Here is a 6,947-nt window from a genome sequence, read left to right on the forward strand (position 1 = left end):
CCCAATGAATTATAAAACTGATGATAATCTAACTTGGCAATCAGACAGAACAAAGGTCTCAATCTGTTCCACAACATGTAAAATATTAACATCCCATCCTGGTTGTGATGAGTGTTGGCGGCAGCTGTGCAGCCATCCCAGTCTGCAGATACACGGGTGCTCATTACCAGCTGATACACAATACTGACAACATCAGCTGGTGTATGTGGTGAGGTGAAATGGGGTTACACATTGTGTCCAAGATTATTGCACTTACATAGCGACGTGCTTGTGTGTGTGTGTGTGTGTGTGTGTGTGTGTGTGTGTGGCTGCTTGTACTAGTCCGGACTGATGCCGATTTATAGTGCTAGCACACTGAGATATCATGCCGCAGTTTAACATGAATACCCCACTCAGACACAGTATACTGACTCTGAGCTTGACCAGTCCTTGTTTTAGCCCCTTAATGCCGAGCGCCAGACAGGGTAACAACAAGTACAATCTTTTAACGTCTTTTGGTATGACGCTCTACCACTAGACCACGGAGGCGGTCGCTGGTGTGGGCCAGCATTAATATGAGTTTATGAAACATGTGCCTGATAATTTACGCTGTTTACAGTTTTCATAGAAAGGAAACATAAATTAGTGAGGTGAGGTGAAATGAGGTTTAACATGGCATCCAAGATTATGGCACTTATAATAGCGACATGCATGCATGCATGTGTGTGTGTGTTTGTGTGTTTGTGTGTGTGTGTGGATGCTTTACTAGTCCAAACTAATGCTGATTTAATAGTGCTAGCCCACTGAGATACCATAGTGCAGTTTAACATGAATACCCCACTCAGACACAGTATACTGACTACGAGCCAACCAGTTCTTGCCTTAGCCCCTTAATGATCAGCGCCAGGCAGGATAACAACAAGTACCATCTTTCACGTCATTTGGTATGACATGGCTGGGGATCGAACCCCTGACCTTCCACTCTCTGGACAGACGCTCTACCACAAGACCACGGAGGCAGTCCCATAAATTAGTGGGTGGGTGTTGTTTTATGCTGTAGTCAATAAGGGCATCTCTATTAATGACAAGGAATATTATGGATAACATTTATTATTTCATTTGTTTGTTGTTTATCGCCGCACACAGCAATATTCCAGCTATATGATGGTGGTCTGGTCCTGCTAGTCACTTCTTATGACAAGCATAGTCACCTCTTACAGCAAGCATAGCCTTTACGGGCATTATGGATAATAAAGTCCTTACTAGACATACACAATGTTTCAGTGTGTGCATAGTCAGAAAGAAATGAGAACATTAGTGACTTGTATTGTAACCATAGAGTCCCAGATAATTTCTATCATTAAACAATATATCACATGACTAACCACGGGTCCGGGTAGTCCTGTGGGTACCCGGGTCCTGCGCAGTACCAACCCGACCTGAGTATCTGAGTTACCTGTCCTTGCCCTACTATATGCTACAGTAAGTCATAACAAAGACAGGTACTGGTAATCCTTGTCACCAAGTGGGAGCATGCATCAGACACAGACAAGGAAGTCTAGGTACAAAAGTTCCAAATGTCGCACACTGTTATTGTTAGGGAGCAGTTAAAACATATGATACAGGATATTTTATTCTATATTATTCGCCTGATTAAGCGCCCTGCTCCTATAACCACCCTCCAGTCAACTTCTATACCAATCTGTAAGTAATATGTATACAAGCGAAAATTTGAAAACAATAAATTGAACAAGAATACTCTGACAAGTACATTTATTTGCAAGCTTTTAACATTTAGGCTCCCATGCTGTCCCTTAGACCCCCTAAACAGCTCTTATCCATCCTGGTCCTTACAAACAGAACCATAGTAGATAGATAGTGTTCAGATTGGTGATGATTGGTTGAGTGCAGCATAACTGAATAAATAAATATCTAATTGACTGCATAATAATGAAAACGAATAAATGAAAAAATAATATTTATATTTGTTCCAATTTATGATCCCATTAGATTCATGAATATTAAGCTGACATTGAAAACAAGAATATGTTGAAAATAAATATGCTTTCATGGGCTCAACATAAGGAACTGGGGAAAGGCAGGCAATAATTTCATGAAGATGTGAAAAAGAATAAATTGACTAAGATTAATCGACTAATTATTTATCAACAATTGCCACAGTACTCTTTTATTTATAAAATCCTATGTTATTAAGAGTTTAACAGTGAAATGACTGTCTATTTTCTCTGTCTTCTCCCTTTCTTATCCAACATAACATATTCGACGTAATAATGGCTAGTGAACAATCCCAATCAGCACACCTTCCGATTGATCAATGTACACAAGACTTATTTATTCATGTATAATATGTGTGCTATATGCATCCTTAATTATGGGAAATTAAATTCTGGAAAAATATATCCGTCGTATATAAACATTTCAGGCTGTCATCATAAACCACAAAATTGACAATCTTTCAACTCTGTTGTTTTTCACCAAAATAATATTCTAATAAGAGCCTCCCTATTTCTAATTTTGAGAGCGCCCTGGGCGCTTATTATGTCGAATACCTTTAAAACAAAAGCATTTAAAAATCGTATTATTCAAGCGTACAACATCGTGTATAATGTTTTTGATGCCGATTAACAATATTCAGGCTGATATTGCCCATGCTTCAAATTACAAATTGATCGGACCTCCGGTTGATTACTTGGTTGATCGCCCGTCATCTTACTCCGAGTCCGTCGTTCACAACATCAGCAATGGTTTGTCTGATCCGGACTCGATCATTTTGCAGTAACATTTCTGAGTGCGGCGTAAATAAACAAACAAACAGAAATGATTCGTCTGCTTTCGCGGCATGGTAGGCTTCGCATTTGCTCCCCACGAAACAGATCTTCTGTGGACACAATTCATAAATCAGAACTAAAAGCGTTGAATCAGCGGTCACTAACGCCCGAGTAACATTACCTACCGTCACTGGTCACTAGATGTTTTTTGGTGAATATATCTTGTTCCCTTGTCGTCCAGCTGATGGCCCCACGTTGACAACTTGTGCAATAATATTCTCTTACAAAAACTGAAACTGTTACTTTTGCAGGAACGCATATTTCCTAAAGTTTTGTTCCCCCCAAAGTCATCATTGTTCTCTGCGTTTTCATCTTGCACTGCCATTTTGAAATTCAATTACATGTTACAGTTGCCAAATGATCGAGATATATGCAAAGGTACATATATTGTCACGCACGGATTTGTGTGTATTTTCCACACACGAGTTGCAATTTTTGTAAAAACTAAGCTCGTGTAGTACAATACGCGAGCTGAACGGCAAATGTTAAACTGGTTTCCTGTTTGAATGCGTGAACTACTAGACACACTTAATTTAATATATAGACTGGACACTAGTCATAAAAAGAATTACATGTATACATTCATATGTAAGAAAGTGTAGTTTCCTAAATCTAATCAAACACTACACTAATGATGCCTATTTACTTTTGAAAAGCAATATTATTATTTTTATCTTAGTACAGTGAACAGACAATGAAAGATAGCTCCATCATTGAAAAGAAACTTTTTTCATCAATGTGCTTATGTTTCCTTTAGTTTAAATTTCAAAACATAATTCTTTGCCATTTTGTACCTGAACTCATGTATAATTCTAGTCTTAGATCTATCGAGTTTCTAGTATTTGTTTCTTTCTGAAAATATTCTGATCTGTAAATCAATTTTTTTCTGGAAAAGCATGCTTTGTTGATGTTTTGCATTTGTTTAAAATGGCGGCTCATACAATTAAATCAAGGATTCACAGATTGCACTAAGATGACCTTGATTATTTCATGTATGTAATGGTATGTAAATAGTATTAGTTCTGTGGTACAAAATCATCAATTTCTTTTCTCACAAATTTTGAATATTAAATAGTGTGTAAGAGGGTGAGTGAGTGAGTTGAATTTAATGCTGCTCTTAATCGTATTTCAGTTATGTCATGGCATATCAGATGTTAGGTCTTTAGGTGACCAAACGGATCAAAAGGGTCTTGTACGTGATGGCGTGGATTATCACTCATATATCATTCATGCCAGCCAGTATTAGTCTTTGAAATGTTAATCTGTTTGATACGTTTTAACAGTTGTCTGTACTCAAATTTTATCCTGTCATTATCCCTTTTATCAAAGTTTACTCTTCCTGGGATATAAATACATATATTTTAAAATACCCTTCCTTGTCGTCACTGTGATAGTGTTCAATTTTCTACGTTTTTACTCGTGGATATATTAGTAAAGGTCCTATTTTCTTATGTACATATTCTAATATCATATATTTTCTTTTTCATATTTCAGTGCTAATCAACTGTGCAATATGAATTTCCCTCGAGATAATAAAGTCTTATTTTATCTAATCTCATCTCATCTCATCTCATCATCTTCAGTCACTGGATTGTTTGGTCGATTATTACAAGCTTCCATCATATATCTGGAATAATGTGAAGTGCAGCATTAAACAACAAACAAAAAAACACAAGGCCACAACAAATTAATTGCAAGATTTTCACGATATTCATGCTAACATTAACAAGAGTTTGCCACTAACGTGGCTATATCCCCCGCCCATGTTGCAGAATTTATGACATAATTAAATCTAAACAAACCCTAACCTTTTTTAACCGAGGTGGAACTTGTCATGGAAATTGTAAAAAAAAGAAGAGTTTGGAACCTAAGTCCATCTTGCTGCCATGGAAACGTAAAAAAATAAAAAATTCTAAAATTTCTAAATAGCAAAAGGCACCAGTTCAGCATGTACCTGACAGACCTGCAAAGTTTGATGAAAAGATATTGAACGGTGTATGAGTTATGCTCCGGAAACGAAACGTGACGGACGGACGGGCGGACGGAGCCCGTTTCTATATCCCCCGCCAACTTTGTTGGGCGGGGGATAAAAACACCTCAGGCAGGAGACATTGTACTTTTTCTATACTTTTATTTATTTAACAATCTGTTCAAGGCATCTTTCTTCTTTGACTGTGTGGCATCTACTGAAGAGGATGTCTCACAACAGGTTTGGCTACTCGAACTACTTGTTTATTCTGTCCATCACATCCAGGGATTTTCCTTGGGTCTTTATATCGTCAGGATAACCACTGAACCACTATACCAACAGCAAACTAAACAAATGTGTGATATCTTATGCTGAAGAAAGAAAAGGATTTCGTTGTTTGAATGGAAACTTGGTGATTGAGCTTGGAATATCTGACATGGACCATCAGAGCATCGACTGTATTCTTCTTCAATCATTCCACATCTCCCCGAGGCAAGGGAGTTAACAGAGCATCAGAGCATCGACTGTATTCTTCTACAATCATTCCACATTTTCCCGAGGCAAGGCAGTTAACAGAGCATCAGAGCATCGACTGTATTCTTCTTCAATCATTCCACATCTTCCCAAGCAAGGGAGTTAACAGAGCATCAGAGCATCGACTGTATTCTTCTTCAATCATTCCACATCTTCCCGAGGCAAGGGAGTTAACAGAGGATCAGAGCATCGACTGTATTCTTCTTCAATCATTCCACATCTTCCCGAGGCAAGGGAGTTAACAGAGCATCAGAGCATCGACTGTATTCTTCTTCAATCATTCCACATCTTCCCGAGGCAAGGCAGTTAACAGAGCATCAGAGCATCGACTGTATTCTTCTTCAATCATTCCACATCTTCCCGAGGCAAGGCAGTTAACAGAGGATCAGAGCATCGACTGTATTCTTCTTCAATCATTCCACATCTTCCCGTCAAGGGAGTTCACAGAACATCAGAGCATCGACTGTATTCTTCTTCAATCATTCCACATCTTCCCGAGGCAAGGCAGTTAACAGAGCATCAGAGCATCGACTGTATTCTTCTTCAATCATTCCACATCTTCCCGAGGCAAGGGAGTTAACAGAGCATCAAAGCATCGACTGTATTCTTCTTCAATCATTCCACATCTTCCCGAGGCAAGGGAGTTAACAGAGCATCAGAGCATCGACTGTATTCTTCTTCAATCATTCCACATCTTCCCGAGGCAAGAGAGTTAACAGAACATCAGAGCATCGACTGTATTCTTCTTCAATCATTCCACATCTTCCCGAGGCAAGGCAGTTAACAGAGCATCAGAGCATCGACTGTATTCTTCTTCAATCATTCCACATCTCCCCGAGGCAAGGGAGTTAACAGAGCATCAGAGCATCGACTGTATTCTTCTTCAATCATTCCACATCTCCCCGAGGCAAGGGAGTTAACAGAGGATCAGAGCATCGACTGTATTCTTCTTCAATCATTCCACATCTTCCCGAGGCAAGGGAGTTAACAGAGCATCAGAGCATCGACTGTATTCTTCTTCAATCATTCCACATCTCCCCGAGGCAAGGGAGTTAACAGAGCATCAGAGCATCGACTGTATTCTTCTTCAATCATTCCACATCTTCCCGAGGCAAGGGAGTTAACAGAGCATCAGAGCATCGACTGTATTCTTCTTCAATCATTCCACATCTTCCCGGGGCCAGGGAGTTAACGGACTATTAAAGTCCAGATTCCACCCTTGCCGAACAAGATTGGAATTTCCAGACTTGATCCAGAGACCATATAATTCTATTATATGGTCTCTGCTTGATCGTAGCACCACCTGTGGCTATTATGAGTTATGTCCCTTCTATGTCCATATTATTGACCAATCAGAAAAATGGTGGCACCCAGTCAAGATGATCTGATGGATAATCAAGATCTATATTGTCATAAAATGGGTCTTGCCCCACGAAGTGCATCAAATCACTTTCAAGAGCACCTTGATTAAAAACATGAAAGGATTTGAAAATATTTGTTGATGCCCAGTTGGCGGTAAACACACTCTACAAATCCTGCAGTCGACCGAAATCTGTACATTGAAGTCCATGTTGTTTTATGATCTGGATGTCTAGTTCATTATGTGATTTTCATTA

This window comes from Haliotis rufescens, unplaced genomic scaffold (assembly GCF_023055435.1).
Source record: "Haliotis rufescens isolate VD_foot unplaced genomic scaffold, xgHalRufe1.0.p SCAF_15, whole genome shotgun sequence".
Lineage (NCBI taxonomy): Eukaryota > Metazoa > Mollusca > Gastropoda > Lepetellida > Haliotidae > Haliotis > Haliotis rufescens.